Source organism: Microtus oregoni, unplaced genomic scaffold, assembly GCF_018167655.1.
Source record: "Microtus oregoni isolate MIOR12 unplaced genomic scaffold, Mior012 000008F_ref0000371, whole genome shotgun sequence".
In the NCBI taxonomy this organism is placed as follows: Eukaryota; Metazoa; Chordata; class Mammalia; order Rodentia; family Cricetidae; genus Microtus; species Microtus oregoni.
The window spans coordinates 49542796-49559730 of NW_024543067.1; positions in this window are offsets into that span (position 1 = coordinate 49542796).

Sequence of the window (16935 nt, forward strand, 5' to 3'; positions counted from 1 at the left end):
AGAGTCCACAGCAGAGTATTTGGGACTTAGAAGCCTGGAAGGGCATCCTCTTCTCAGAAGTTGTTAGAAAGGATGTAAGTAGAGTATTCAAGTCTCAGAGATGTCTTAGCCATGTCTCACGTTAGAGCAAGACCATGGGCTAGATGACCTAATGGCAGAACATACCTTTATACAGACTGACCATCTACAAAGGTGGTTCTGGTCTGAGTTTAAATAACAGACATGGACCTCCCACTACTTGCTTCTCCTCTCTAGACCCCAGACACAAATAATCAGCATCTTTCTCCCATTATCTGCTTGTGCACATCTGTATTTCTTGTCTTTTTCTTACCTGGCTAATGTGGTACAGTATCGTTATTGTCAAAGCTAAGTTGGGCTCGCTCTCCTCTCTCTCTCCCTCTCCCCCTCCCTCCCTCCCTCTCTCTCTCTCTCTCTCTCTCTCTCTCTCTCTCTCTCTCTCTCTCACACACACACACACACACACACACACACGTGTGCACACACACATCTTTAAAAGGATAGAATGTCAACAAAAGCAGGAGTAATCATGGAGTAGAATGTCCAGAGATCTGGTTCTGTGTTGTCCATGGGACCCTGGGAGTTCATCCCTCAAGAATGACAGTACATTCCATCACTGCAGAGGACCCCTGAAGGAGGATTTTATCTAGATCTTTAACCCATTCACATTGGAAGGAGTTGTCGAATGTCAGGCTTCTAATCACTATATCCTCTCCTGATCCTTCAGGGCATTGCTTAGCTGAGGATAGCCCCTGCACTGGAAACGGGCTCAGCATTTTGTGAACCAAGAACTAGGATGTCAGAAAGGAAAACAGGTTTTTCTGCTCTCAGACACCTCTTTGCTGTTGGATCTCTGACATGCCTTTTACACCTTCCCAAGACGATTTTGTTTATTTAACTTGGGCTATTACTACTGCAAACAAGTCCATCTTCTTCCCAGTGTCTCATTAGCCCTAACGTGCACAAGTAGGTCTGGCTGTACCCTCTGCCTGGTTTGGCTTACCTTGTTAGGTTTTAACCACCCACCTCCAGCTACAAAGTTGAAATTTCACAGATGGTGAATTTCATAGCCAGGAGAGTCCTCTCAGAGATGTTACCTCACCTGCTGTAGTGCTAGTTGCTGAGTTGGGATTGAGCTGGGCATTCAGGCAGGAATTGGAAGCACTGTTGTTGTTCTTTTAAAAAAAAAAAAAACAAGGAGTATGGCAGGTGAATGGCACACAGAAGATGCTCAGGGACAGACATTAGGACAAAGAATGGACAAATCAAGTAGGAGTTGAAGGTTATAGCTTTCCAGGAGGCAGGGCTCTTTGACTTTATTGTCCCACTGAAGCAACCACGTTTTATGTTTTTCTGCATCAGAACTAGATAGAAAAGGAAGAAAAACTTGCAAAGCCTTTGGGAGCTAGCATGGAGAATGCTTAGCTATATCTCATTGGTTGGGAGATATCGATATATTTTTTCATTAGGAAAGAGTGAATACTAGTCCTATCCACACGCTATTAAGTGTTCAGGCTCGGAGAAGATTTCCTCTCAATAGTTTCCTCCCCATGGACGCACAGAAGCACAAGTCATGAGGACATCCTTCATAAGACCTTTAGGGTGACAGTTTTAGTGACTCCAGAAAGAATATAGATTCTCTGCTTTCTTTTCCTCCTCCTCTTTCTCTTGAAATGTCCCATGAGTTTCATAAGACTCACCCACAGAAGTGATGCTCTTGGTATTTTCTGTAGAAAGTTGGTTTCAACAGTAACTATTGCCACACGCCAGCTTCTGTGCTTGAGGGGGTGAGTTACTTTTGAGTAGATCCTGCTTCTACCTGCAGGCCAGTCAGCTTCCTTAATTAAATCCTTGGCTCTCACACTGTGCTTCTCTCCCGGTGTTATGCCCGGTGGAGAGTGCTTCTAAAGGCAAATACATCCATTTCTAAATGAAATATACACGGATAATTGACCCTTAGCCAAAGCAAAGCTGAATTTCAAGATGTTTGCATCACACTTTCATGTAGGAGAATGGTTTCTAAACATGAATCAACATTTCTGTGGACAAAAGCCATGCTAAGAAGCTGATTGTAATGCAAAAATATATCCTACCCAGGGAGCATTTCAGGGAGGCTAGATCAGGCTTGTCCAAGGCGGGGTGGACAGGGAGCATGAACTGGAGTGAATGGTCAGTCACTGAGTGCGTATGGGACTTGCTTTTAAAGGTCTCAGTGCATCCTTTTCCTCCACTATGCAGACGGAGTGCTATTTCCTTATAGGGAAAATTAATATACTTTGTATTAAACTTTTATTTCTAAAATTGTAAAATCCTAAGTGGTTAGTTTTGTTAATGCTGTTACAACTCCAGCCTTTGTTATCTATTCTATATCTATTCAACCCAAACTTGCAGGTATGTATCTCTGAAAGCTCAGTGTGTGTGAGTGTGTGTGTGTGTGTGTGTGTGTGTGTGTGTGTATGTTTAATGAGGACTGTGGTATTTTGGAAAACTTTAGTTTGATTTTAGTGTTTCTCTTTCTGAAATTTCTTCATTTCTGTCAATCTCACAAAGAAAGTCTAAGCATCACTGAGATGGATAAATTTGGTGGTTTTAAAATGATTTTTGCTACTATTATTATTATTTTTTTTTTTTCGGTTTTTCGAGACAGGGTTTCTCTGTGGTTTTGGAGCCTGTCCTGGAACTAGCTCTTGTAGACCAGGCTGGTCTCGAACTCACAGAGATCCGCCTGCCTCTGCCTCCCGAGTGCTGGGATTAAAGGCGTGCGCCACCACTGCCCGGCTTATTATTTTAAATGCTGACCACAGTTTCCCCTCCTTCCCTGCTCCCTAGTCCCTCCTCCAACTTCTGGGTTTTGATGTTCTAGGCAGTGTCAGGGCAGGCTTTCTCTTGTGGCAAGAATGAAGGGTGTAAACGACCGGCAAATCGAATTAATCAGACTAGCTTTAGTATATATTCAGCTTTAATAAGGGAGGACTTAAAAAGCCAGAGTTCCCGCGAAGCACAGGAAGAAACAAAGAGAGAAAACAAGTGCACATCCATGGTTGTATAGGCTATTTGGGGCCCCGGGGATCACACCCCACATACAAGGTGATTGGCTGGGCTTCCCATACACAAGAATCTCAGGTTGAACCAATCTTTGGTTGACCACTTCCACAGTTTCTGCACCACGTTTACCCCTCCACATCTTGTAGGCAGGACAAGTTGTTGGTTGAAGACTGGGTTGGAGTCCAAATCCCTCCAAAGAAAACCTTGCTTGGTTACAAGAGATGGACAGTTCAGGCTAGGTATCCTCTATTGCTAGGAGTCTTAGGGTCTTTTTTTTCCTTTTTTTTTCTTTCCCCATCTCCCCTTACCCCCATCCCACCCCACCCCCAAGATCCCAATTTTCTCCCCGGCAATTTTGTCTACTTCCCATAGACAAGAGGATAACTATATGTTTTTCCTTGGGTTCACCTTCTTATTTAGCTTCTTTAGGTTCATTAGGGTCTTCATAATAGATTTTTTGGAGTTTCTATTACAACATATTTCTATCTTGCCCAGAAATGCCCCCTTTCCAGTTGTTTCTTCCAGTACTCTCTTCCTTCATTGACTTGACCTGAATCTCCTTGTTCCCATCCCCACACAACCTCAGCTCATCAGCAAAATCTATTCAATTTACCTTCCCATAGATATCCAAACATTCCCCCTTGAGTCCTCCTTGTTACTTAGCTTCTCTGGTTCTGTGAACTCTAACATGATTATCCTTTATTTTACAGATAATATCCACTTATAAGGTATATACCATGCTTGTCTTTCTGGGTCTGGGTTACCTGTCTCAGGATGATTTTATTTAGTTCTATTCACTTGCATGCAAATTTCATGAAGTTATTATTTTTAATAGTGCTTTTGAATAAATGTACCACATTTTCTTTATCCATTTGTGCATTAGGGACATCTAGATTGTTTTCAGGTTCTGGCAAATATGAATAAAATTGCTATGAACATAGGTAAGTGAGCGTCCTTTGGGCATATGCCTAAGAGTGATATAGCTGGGTCTTGAGGTAGAACAATTCTCAATTTTCTGAGAACCCACCATATTGATTTTCAAAGTGGCTGTACAAGTGTGCACTTCCAACAGCAATGGAGGAGTGTTCCCCCTTTTCCATACCCACACCAGCATAAAATGTCACTTGTGATATTTATTTTAGTCATTCTGAGATATGTAAGATGGAATCTCAGAGTACTTTTGATTTACATTTCCCTGATGGCTAAAATCATTAAGCATTTCTTTAAGTGTTTCTTAGCCTTTTGAGATTTCTGTGTCAAGAATTCTCTGCTTAGATCTGTATCCTATTTTAATTGGGTTACTTGGTTTGTTGATGTCTAGTTTCTTGAGTTCTTTATTTTGGAGATTGGCCCTATGTCAGATGTGAGGTTATTCAAGATCTTTTCCCCTTCTGTAGGCTGCCATTTTGTCTTATGGACAATGTCCTTTGCCTCTCCAATTTTATGAGGTCTCATTTGTCAATTGTTGGTCTTAATATCTGTGTTCTTGGTGTTCTGTTCAAGAAGTTGTCTCCTTTTTGATTCTACTACATGTTCTGGCTTTGTGGGAGCCTAGCCAGTCTGGATGTTCACCTTCCTAGACCAGGATGGAGGGGGGAGGACTTTGAACTTTCCACAGGGCAGGGAACCCTGACTGCTCTTCAGACTTGAGAGGGAGGGGGAGAGGAGTAGGGGGAGGGGGAGAGGAGTGGGGGGAGGGGGAGGAGGAGTGGGGGGAGGGGGGTAGGAGTGGGAGGCTGGGAGGAGGCGGAAATTTTTTTTCTCAATAAAAAAAAGAAATGTAAACATAAATAAAAAAAAAAGAAGTTGTCTCCTGTGCCAATGCATTCAAGGCTATTTTCCACTTTCTCTTCCATCAGGTTCAGAATCTGCCTTTATGTTGAGGTCTTTGATCCACCTGGACTTGAGTTTTGTACAGGGTGAGAGATATGTATCTATTTGCATTCTTCTACTTGTTGAATCATCTTTGAATCTCTAGGATGAAGCCCACTTGATAGAGGTACATGATTTTCTGATGTGTTCTTGGATTTGGTTTGTATCAATGTTTATGAGGAATATTGGCCTGGAATTTGCTTTCTTTATGTCTTTGTGTGGTTTGGGTATCACAGTGACTGTGGTCTCATACAATTAATTTGGCAACATTTCTTCTGTTTCTATTTTGTGAAATAATTCGAAGAGTATTGGTATTAATTCTTCTTTGACAATTTGATAGAATACTGTGCTAAAACTGTCTGCCCTGTGCTTTTTTGGGGGAGGGGACTTTTAATGTCTGCTTTTATTTCATTAGGGGTTATTGCTCTACTTAAATTATTTATCTGATCTTGATTTCACTTCGGTAAGTGGCATCTATCAAGAAATTTGTCAATTTCCTTTAGATATTTCAATTTGAGGAATAGAGGCTTTTGGAGTATAACCTAATATATATTGTCTGTTGTTATGTTCCCTTTTCATTTCTGATTTTGTTAATTTTGATACTCTCTCTACATTTAGTTAGTCTGGATAAGGGTTTTCTATTTTGTTCATTCTCTCAAAGAAGCAACTTTTTGCTTCATTGATTCATTATATTGTTCTTTGTCTCTATTTTATTGATTTCATCCCTCAGTTTGATTATTTCCTGCCATATACTTCTCTTGGGTGAGTCTGCTTCTTTTGTTCTAGAGCTTTCAAGTGTGTTGTTAAGTTCCTAGTATGAGATCGCTCCAAATTCTATATGTCAGCACTTATTGCTATGATATTTTCTTTTAGCACAGCTTTCATTCTGCCCCGTAAGTTTGGGTATGTTGTATATTTTTTTACATTAAATTCTAGAAAGTCTTTAACTAGGAACTGAGAAGAAAGTGTATTCTTTTGTGTTTGGATGAAATGTTCTGTAGAGATATACTTTCTTCTCAGTTCCTCACAAATCATTCTCCTAAACTGACAACATATTTGGTCACAAAGTAAGTCTCACTAGGTACAAGAAAATTGCTAAAAGCACCTTGAATCCTATCAGATCATCACAGATTAATGGTGGATTTCAACAACTACAAAACAACAGGAAGCCTACAAAATCACAGAAACTGAAAAACTCTATAAAGGATGCCTATCAAGGCAGAAATAAAGAAGGAAATTAAAGACTTCCTTGGTCCTTTTGGTTCATAATGTCTGTTAACTCCAATGTTTCTCTGTTTAGTCATTTCTGGGTATCCTGCCCATTGGAGAGAATGGGGTATTGTAACCTCCCACTAACAATGCGTGAGGGTCAATGTGTGATTTTAGTGATATTAATGTTTCCTGTACAAATGTGGGTGCCCTTGCTTTTGCGCCAGAGTTGTTGAGAATTTAGTTGTCATTTTGGTGATTTTTTTTCCTTTGATAAGTATGAAGTATCCCTCCTGTCTATTTTGATTAATTGTGGTTTGAAGTCTATTTTATTTGGTATTAGCATTGCTACAAGCACTTTCTTCTTAGGTCATTTGATTGGAAAATCTTTTTCTAATCATTTACTCTGAATTAATGTCTATCTTTTATGTTGAGATGTGTTTTTTGTATGCAGCAGAATAATGGATCTTGTTTTTGCATCCATTCTGTTAGTCCATTGGGGAATTGAATCCATTGATATTGAGATATATCAATGGCTAAAGATTGTTTATTCTTGTTATTTGTAGTTGGTGTTATTGGTAGTGTGTATGAAGGGGTGCTTGTTTTTCTTCTTTCATTTATGCTTGTGTGAGACTATTTATTTCCTGTGCTTTTGTAGGTGTAGCTAACTTCCCTGGGTTGAGTTCTCTTTCTAGTACCTCCCGTAGTGTTGGATTTGTGGATAGATACTGTTTAAGTTTGACTTTATCATGGAATATTTTGCTTTCTCCATCTACAGTGACTGAAAGTTTTGCTGGGTATCATAGTCTAGGTTGGCATCTGTGGTCTCTTAGAGCTTGTATCACATCTTCTAGGCCATTCTGAATTTTAGACTCTCCATTGAGAAGTCGAGTGTAATTCTAAAAGTCTGCCTTTATATTGGCCTTTCCCCCTTTCAGCTTTTCATATTCTTTCTTTGTTCTGTATGTTTAGCATTTTGGTTATGTGGTGAGGAGACTTTCTTTTCTGGTTCAATCTATTTGGTGTTCTGTGAGCTCCTTGTACCCTTACAGCCACGTTTTTCTTTAGGTTAAGAAAAAATTCTTCTATGATTTTGCTAAAAATATTTTCTGGGCCTTTGAGTTGGAAATATTCTCCTTCTTCTAATCCTATTTTTCTTATGTTTGGTCTTTTCATAATGTCACAGAATTCCTGGATGTCTTTTGTCAGGAAATTTTTACATTTACACTTTCTTTGACTGATAAATCTCTTTTTTCTATTGTATCTTAAATGCCTGAGATTCTTCCTTTCGTTTCTTGGGTTTTGTTAGTGATTCTTGTGCCTGTAGTTCCTGTTTATTTACTTAGACTTTCTACTTTTAGAATTCCCTCAATTTATGTTATTGTTTATTGCTTTTGTTTCCATTCATAGGTCTTAAACAGTTCTATTGGTTTCTATCAATTGTTTTTCCTTGACTTTCTTGGCATTTTTTTAAGGATTTATTGATTTCCTTCAATTTTTATTTTTTTCTTAATTTCCTTAAGGGACTTATTCATTTCTTCTTTAAGGACCTCTATCATCTTTATAAGGTTGGTTTTAAGGTCATTTTCTTGTGTTTCACTTGTATTGGAATATTCAGGACTTGATGTAGTGGAATGCCTGAACAGCAACATTTGCCCTGTTTGTTGCTGATTGTGTTCTTACTTTAACATTTAGGCATTTGGATTTTGAGCCATTATAGTTCTAGGGTGCCAATTTATGTGTTTGTCTTTGTTGGATGGGTGTTTTTCTTTTTGGTTTCTGTTTCTTCTCTGGAATTCGGGTTGGAGTGGCCTGTGGTTGAGTAGAGGGTCTCACCCTAAGTTGGGGGCTGTACTTCTGATGGCCTGGATGGCCTCTGTCCAGTAGGAAGTTGCTTCCCACGTTGAGAGCTAAAGTTCTAGCTATGTGTGTGACCTCTGATCTGGCCAGGAGTCCTCTGTGGTTCAGGAAGCTGGCCTGGCTTCTGATGAGGTAGGAGGCTTCTGCCTGGTTTTAAGGGAACTGGCCTGGTCTTTGAAACTCAGGAAGCTAGTAAGGCCTCTGTTAGAGTAGGAGGCTCCTGTCAGAAGTGAGGGATCAAAATAGGGTGGCAAGTATTGGAGGGGCAGTTGGGGTTATGAGGGCAGGCATGGGTAGTCTTATCTGGGTCCAGGATGCTGGTCTGACCTCTGATAGGGTAGGAGGCTTCTGCCATAGGTATGGGTGGGATATGGTGAAGAGGGAGGGGGGGTGGTTGGGGTTATGCTGAGTGGGCACAGACAGAGCCACCAGTAATGGGTTGGGGTGGTGACTTACCTGGTTTTTAGGGACCTGACCTGGCCTCTGGTGGGGTAGGAGGTTTTTGCTGGAGGTGTGGGGTAGTTATGTTGATAAGAAGAGGAGGGACATTGGGAGTCATGCTGGACTGGCTTGAATAGGGTAGGTGGTATAGCTTATCTGGATCTCAGGGAGCTGGCCTGACCTCTGGAGGGATTTGAATTGGTAATACAAACAAAACAAAACACAACAAAAATTTTTGGTATCTAATCCAGGGCCTTGTCCATGGTAAGTCCTAATAAATTCCTAATTTTAATAATTATATATATTATATATGCATGTGTGTATGTGTGTGTTTAATATTTTATTTTTGGTATTGTCATTTAATTGCAATATTTCTCCTCTTTCTGTTCTCCAAATCCTCCCATATACCCCTCCCCTCTCTTCTTCAAAGTCATGGCTTCTTTTTTCAATATTTTTTTGTTGTGTGCCTATACGTATTTGTAAATATATATATATATATATATATATATATATATATATATATATATATTCCTGAATATAACCTAATGATTCCATATAATTTTACTTGTATGTATGTTTTCAGGAGTGAATCAAGGTCCCTTGTGTAACCCTGTCTGGCCTCCCAAGTGGCCTCACCATGCTCAGCTCAATATACCTTTTCAGTAGCCCAGACTTCTATTTTGTTTAGCCTTAGCCCTTTAAAGGTGCAATATTAGATAAATCATCTTTGAGACATTACATATTCTTCCCTCTCAAATGTTCCATTCTTTTAAAAAAAGAATTACTAAGTAATTTCTCATGTTGTTCTCGTCAATCCTCATTTTACGAATGAACTTTTGGGTTGACACGTTTCCCACAAATGATGTAGGTTCTGAGCCATAACCAAGTGTCATCAGGGTTCCTTCCCACGAGTCCCTGATTTGTGACTGCATCAAAATTTGGCTCAGCAGGGAGGGACTTTTCTAACCATGGCATAAATAAGGTTAAGAAGAAGGAACTTTTAATCTCCCTTTCTGGAAGCTTCAGTGGATAATAAGAAGGATGGAGAGCCCAAGGGAGCTCGCAATGCTTTATGACAGCAAGGGTCCCCTGTTCCCATGCTGTCCCCTTTGTTCTGCCCCATATTTCACACTTCCCATAACTCATCATCACCAACTTTGAGTTACATATCAAGAAAGTTATGATTTTTTTAAAAGTTTTTCTTTTGCATGAAACTTAAATAACTTTCCAAGAGAGGCTTGTATTTCCATATTTCTTCTTCCATTTTCTGTCTTCTTGGCACCCTGAGTCTAGCACTCTTAATTATTAATGGAATTTAGAGGCCTGCCACTCTAGGGTTTTAGAGCATGGGGAAGCTGTAATGAAAAGACAGCAGGGTGTGTGAACAGGCACCAGGAGGTCATACCAGTGCTAATCCTTAAAGTCTACACCCTCTGTGCAATGCTCCATCCGGCTTCCCAGGAAGAAGCCTGCTGTGCATAACGACTGAATTGTGGAGGGGGAGAGTTGGTACCTTACGATAAACCGACACACCTTGCAGTTACTCATTTGCTGTGCTTAGAACTCAATTTATTTCTTAGTCAGCCAATGAGCATAATGCAGAGAGACAGTCTACGGTTTTTATCTACTGTGGACAGCACAGAATACTGCTCTAGTAAGCATAATGGGTGGAAATTAGGCTTAGAATTCTGGCTGGAGAGAGCTTGTCATTGAAGGAAGTAGATGCAGAAAAATCACAGCAGTCTGATGACAGGAAGGTCCGCTCAATGGTCTCTATGAATGGCTCTCGTAAGTAGGAACCTGGTCTAATGCCTGCAATTTCTGCGTTGTTATTAATTGTAGATCTGAGCTTTGTGTAGGAAGGGACTATGTGAGGTTTGTCATCCCTTCCTCTAAGCTGTACCAATGACTCATTCAGACACATCCTGCCATCTTCTCTCTCTGTACCACAAACTAAGAGACTATTTTGTCCACCTAAAAATGCTAAAGCTAGTGAGAAATTCTCTCCTTTGCTAAAATTAGAGCAAGAATTCAGGAAGCATAGATCACAAGGCAGAGATAAGAAATGGGGCTTTTTCCCATGAGGGAAAACAATGTAAGAAAACTTTGAAGAAGATATTATGAAAAGAAGAAACCAAGTAAAATTAATTGTAAATTATAATCCCTGCCAAGGTTTTGAATACAATTCAAATATCTCCTGTTACATATCAACACAGTGCACGTAAATGTTCTATAAGCAAGACTCTTTGTGTGATCCTGTGTGTTTCAGAGCATAGCAAGTGTCACTATCTCACCGGAGCCTCCCTGACAAGACAATGGACTTTATGGAAACTAAAGCTTAAAACCATAATTTGCACAATACTAAAGAACGAGTTAGAGAGATCATCTCACAGAAGGTTAGGCGAGTAAAAACCACTCGTTAAATGATTTCACACACAGAGTATTCCGAGCCTAACTCAGTTCTGTACTCTTGCATGACATTTCATAAACTCCTGCTCACACCTGGGATATTGTCAAGCACAGGAGATATTTGGCATGCACTACCTAAGAAAGGCTTTAGAAACTCCTATTGTTCCTTGCTTGGTACAGTTTAAAATAAGCCTTCAGTTATACAGCTCTATGTTCTCCTTTCTTTACTCATCAAGAAGAAGAGCTGAGTATGTGTTGTTGTTGTTGCTGCTGCTGTTGTGTGTGTGTGTGTTAAGCACTAAACATCGAAACTAGTCTCCCAATCCATAGGCAAGTGCTCTATACTGAGCTACACCCTCCCAGGTGTAGCAGGGTTTTTTTTTTTTAAATAAATTCCTAAGAATGATAATATGAGTTATCAGAGTTGGATCTCATTTTCCAGAAGTTCAATATTGAGAGATGGAGACAAGGGCTAATTTTCAGTTCCAGGTGGTCTGCTCCGTTGAGCTGCTTTGCTTTATGTAGAAGCATCAGCTCGCCTTTTTTTATACAGGTCTCTAGCAACTGATGGGGGTGGAACTAAAAAATTACATCAAAATCTTAAAACTGAAATGAACCTTTCAGTGAATCCCTTAAAGTGAGTCACTGAGAAGGTATTCTTGGGAAGTCAAAGTGCATAAGGAGAAATAAAAACCGGGGCAGAAGACTGGAGCTTCTAACCCATATGACTGCATGAAATATTAGACACATCCAGCTCCTAACCTTCCAAATACATAAGTTTACTCCAAAAAACTTTTTAATTTCCCATGTCCCATGCAACATTCCAGTTTGCATCACCAAGAAATTTGTAAGACCTGGCCCCAAATGATAAGGATAAATAATGCAACAGATAAAGGCAGCCTCATAACTAGACTCAGATATGACCACAGAGTTTGAAGAACTGGATTGGAAGCTTACTCATTTGTCAAGACGCTAATAAAAAACGTAGATGACATGCAAGAAGACATGGGCACAATGAGAAGAGTGGTGGAACACTAAGAAATAATCACAATGAAATGGTTGGAAACTATCCCCTGCTCCTGGGTATGGGCTAGCATGTCCGTATTCTCAGCACTTGGAGAATGGAGGCAGCAGAATCAGAAGCTCAAAGACATCCTTGGCTATAGAGCAAATTTAATATCAACCAGATTACCCAGGTGAAACACTATCAAAAAATTAAAAAAATCTCCTTTGCTTGTAATATCACTCACTCGTCTCTTGGACTCCGAAAGATCAGCCCAGTACTTATCTGTGAATCTCTGCACCTGTTTCCATCAGTTACTGGATAAAGGTTCTATGATGACAATTAAGGTAGTCATCAATCTGATTATGATTACAGGAGAAGGCCAGTTCAGGAACCCTCATCACTATTGCTTTGAGTCTTAACTGGAATCATCTTTGTGGATTTCTGGGAATTTCCCTAGTGCCAGGTTTCATGTTAGCCCCATAATGACTTCCTCTACCAAGATATCTCTTTTCTTGCTCTTTATCTCTGTCCTTCCCCCAACTCTACCATCCTGTTCCATCATGTTCTCCCCTCCTCTTCTTCCCTCCTCTTCCCCTCCGACCCTCCCCCCAAAGCTCCCAGTTTACTCGGAAGATTTGGCTATTTCTCCTTTCCAGTGGGATCCATGTGTCCTCCCTGTTACCTAGCTTCTCTGGAGTTGAAGACTGCAGGCAGGCTCATTATCCTTAGCTTTACATCTACTACCCACTTAAGAGTGAGTACATACTGTGTTTGTCTTTCTGTGTCTGGGTTACCCTACTCGGAATTTTTTTTCTTCTTCCATCTATTTACCTGAAAAATTTAAAATAGCATTATTTTTACTGGTAAGTAGTATTCCATTCTTTGGTTGAGGAGCATCTAGGTTGTTTCCAGGTTTTGGCTATTATAAATAATGCTGCTATAAACATAGTTGAGGAAAATGTTTTTATGGTATGATGAGTATGTATCCTTTGGTTATAAGCCCAAGAGTGGTATTGCTGGGTCTTGAGGTAGATTAATTCCATTTTCTCAGAAACTGCCATACTGATTTCTAAAGCAACTATACAAGTTTTTACTCTTACCAGCAATGGAGGAGTGTTCCCTTTACTCCACATATTCTCCAGCATAAGCTGTCATCAGTGTTTTTGAGCTTAGCCATTCTGACAGGTGTAAGATGGTATTTCAGAGTTGTTTTGATTTGCATTTGTCTGATGGCTAAGGATGTTGAACAATTCCTTAAATGTGTTTTTGCCATTTGAGCTTTTTCTATTGAGAATTCTCTGTTTATATCTGCACTCCATTTTTAATTGGGTTATTTATTATTTTGATGTTTAGTTTCTTGAGTTCTTTGCATATTTTGGAGATCAGCCCTCTGTTAGATGTGGGGTTGGAGAAAATCTTTTCTCATTCTGTAGGCTCTCATTTTTGTCTTATTTATTGTGTCCTCTACCTTACAGAAGCTTCTCAATTTCCGGAGGTCCCATTTATTAACTGTTGTTCTCAGTGTTGTATTTCAGAAGTGGTCTGGGGAAACTCACAGAAACAACTGATCTGATCTGCTGGGAGCTCACTGATTCCTGACTGAAAGCTGGGAGTCTGCAGAGGACTCAACTAGGCCCTCTGAATGTGGGTGACAGTTGTGTGGGCCTGGAAAGTTTGTGGAGCCACTGGCAATGGAATCAGAATTTATCCCTAGTGTCTGAACTGGCTTGTTGGACCCCATTCCCTAAGGAGCAATACCTTACTCACTTTAGATACATGGGGGAGGGCCTTGGTCATGCCTCAGTGTAATATGACAGACTTTGTTGATTCCCCATGAGAGGCCTTACCCTCTCTGAAGAATGGATGGGGTGAGGTGGGGAGAAATTGGGGGGAGTGGGAAGAGGGGAAGGAGGGAGAATTGGTATTGGTATGTAAAATAAAAAAGATTGTTAATAAATAAATTTGAAAAATCCACTTTTATCTAAAAGAATGTTTTTGATGTCCCATTAATAGATTGGACAGAGCTGAAGAGTATGGTGACTTTGAAGAGTAACTCTCCATTTGAGATGTAAAGAGACCAAAATATGGAAGCTATGAGACAACATGAAAAACTATGAGAAAATTTGTCAGATGCCAAAAAATTAAGAACAAAAAGTGAGATGGAGAGCAATAAGCCTAAAATAAAACCGTTGAAGGCTTTACAAATGTAATTATAGACATTGCACAATTGAGTACAGGAAGTTCAGGGAGCAGCGAGCAGGATGGACAAAAAACAATCAAACAAACAAGCAAAAAACTACATCTATCATATTTAAATTATGCAAAGTCTTCATTTGATGGTAATGACAAGGCTTTGGGACACTGCTTATCTACAGAAGAACAAGGAAGCAGTAGGCTGCCCAAATAGTAAAATTATTATTGAAATTTAATGAAGAACTAGAGACTTTCAGAGATAAACAAAAAATAAAGAAATTCATTACTGACATGATTCCTTTTAAGAAACTTTTTTAGAAAGGTCCTCTCTCTGAGAAAAGAGGAATTAAAAATAAGACTGAATAACAAGGTAGATTTATTAGAGAAAAACAAACAAAATAATATATTTTACATTACTTAATATCTTATTTAAAATATGACTGTCTGAAGAAATAATAAGTGAACATTACTGGGTAATGATGGCTTCTGTAGAAGTGAATATTCTAAGAAAGCTGCATTTATATCAAGTAGTTTTAATGGACTAACATTGTTTAAGCGTGTGTGTGTGCGCATGTGTGTGTGTCAGAATGCTAACTGAGCTATTAAACTTATTAAATGAGGCATATTTCAGAGGAGGAAAGGCTGAAGACAGTTCTGAACACAGCAGATTTTATGTCATTTGTCAGTGATAAAAGTATAACCCAAAAAGGCATATTCTGTTATGATGTGATTGAAAAGAGATCTACTTCTACACTGTCTGAATAAAACAACTTAGTTATAAACAGCAAGTTTATAAACAAAAGATGTTCAGCTGTGGCAATAATCAAAGGAAATATGAAATAGTTGTGGTTATTTCAGACAAAGATACTATAACCAGAAAAATGCCATGCATTCCATAATAACAAAAGGTCAATCGTTAAAAGAAAACACTAACCTAAACTTTAGAATGTATGTTCCTTTTATAAAAGCAGCATTAAATTTATGAGGCAAGAAAACAGAACTGAAAAGAAATAGACAATAGACAAATATGTTCTCATAGCTGAAGACTTTCACACTTTTATTAGTTGAGAAATTGAAGAATAGAAAAGTAGGAAGACAGTATGTGACATACACCACACTCTCAATCAAATTGATCTAATTGGCATTTCTAGCATCGTCTACAGAACAACTGACTACCCCCTCTTCTCGCACACACAGACATATTAACCTAGAAAGATCATATCGAGTTCTAGGTTATAAAATACACATTCATAAATTTAAAAGAATAAAGTCAGACAAAGAAAGGGCTTAAATTATGATGGAATTAAACTAGAAACTCATAGCAGAAATACAATTGGAAGATCTGTAAGTATTTATAAATCAAAAAGGAATTCCAGATTTTATCTTACTCAAAGAAGAAGCAAAATCAATTTAAAAATATTTGGAGCTAAATAAAATCAAGAATGTACTAAATCAAAATGTGTAGAAGCCAGAGAAAGTGATGTTTAAACTTTGGAAAAGGAGACACCAACCACCCTTGAAACTGGCATTGTTTAAGTATAAGCATGCAAAACAAAGATACAATGACAATTAAAGCAAAATCAGTGAAATTAAGAACAGAAATCAATACAAAAATCAATTAAACTCTAAGTTATTTCTTTCAAAATGTGAATAAAATAACAATCTACCCAGGTACAAATTCACAACATTTATAAAGAAAAATGAAAAAAGACACTCTTGATATACAGAATATTATAAGGGCAGAAGAGAAATATTAACCACTGTGTTTACACAAATATGGTAATGTTAGCAAAATTATCAAATTACTTTAAAGATACAGTCTACTAAAACTCACACAAAGAAAAATGATCTTTGTCTATATCCACTAAGGAAATTGAATCAATAACTAATAACTTCCCCAAAAAGAAAAAAAAGAAATGCTCCCGAACTGAAGCACTGTTAATTCTTTCAAGCACTTAGGAAAACATTTTCAATAATCTCGGCCATCAAATGAAACTAGGGGCAGAAAGAGAACCCTGTCATTTATTCCACGAGATCAGCACCAAACAATTACCAAAATGGATAAAAACATTCCAAGAAAAGAATCTTCATGCTGATTCTATTCAGGAGTAAAAATGTAAAATTCTTCAGTACACTATTAGCTTAATTTTAGTGATATATAAAAAGAAGTTAATTATGATGATATACAGGGTGATAAGATATACATGGTGAATTTATCCCTAGTATAGAAGGTAGAAACCTCTATCAATTATCTGGAAATCAATAGTACATCAGCTGACTGAAGAAGTGAAATCATGTTATCACATGATGTGGGAACTTTCTCCAGAAAGCCAGTATTGAGGAAAGAACATCCATTCTCTCTACTTATATTTCTCACCATACTAAGAGTTGTACCTAGTTCAAGGAAATACATAATACATGCATATATATAATAAACAATCTAATAATAAATATATAAAATAAAAATATATTTGTATATGAAACATAAACAAAAAAATCATAGTTTCCTTATTTCTAAATGATATGATTATGATAGACTATGTATTGACAAAATAACACAGTAGTGACAAAAATACCCCAAACTAACAAGCAAAAAGTTTGTAGTACCAATAAACATTCATAACAAACATTCAGAATGCTGGGTTAATATGCAAAAGTCACCCTGTCTGGTAAATACCTTGACTCAACAACTAGAATTTAAAATAAAAAAGAGAACAGTGTTTGCAGTAAAACCCAAAGCATGGAATATTTTAGGTGTAAATCTAATGAAATATAAGAACTAAATTCAGATAATTATCAAGCTCAGATTGAAAGAGGCCAACAGAGATATAAACATTTTTGCAGGTGCTTGATGTCTATGCAAAGGAATACTCAACAGTGTG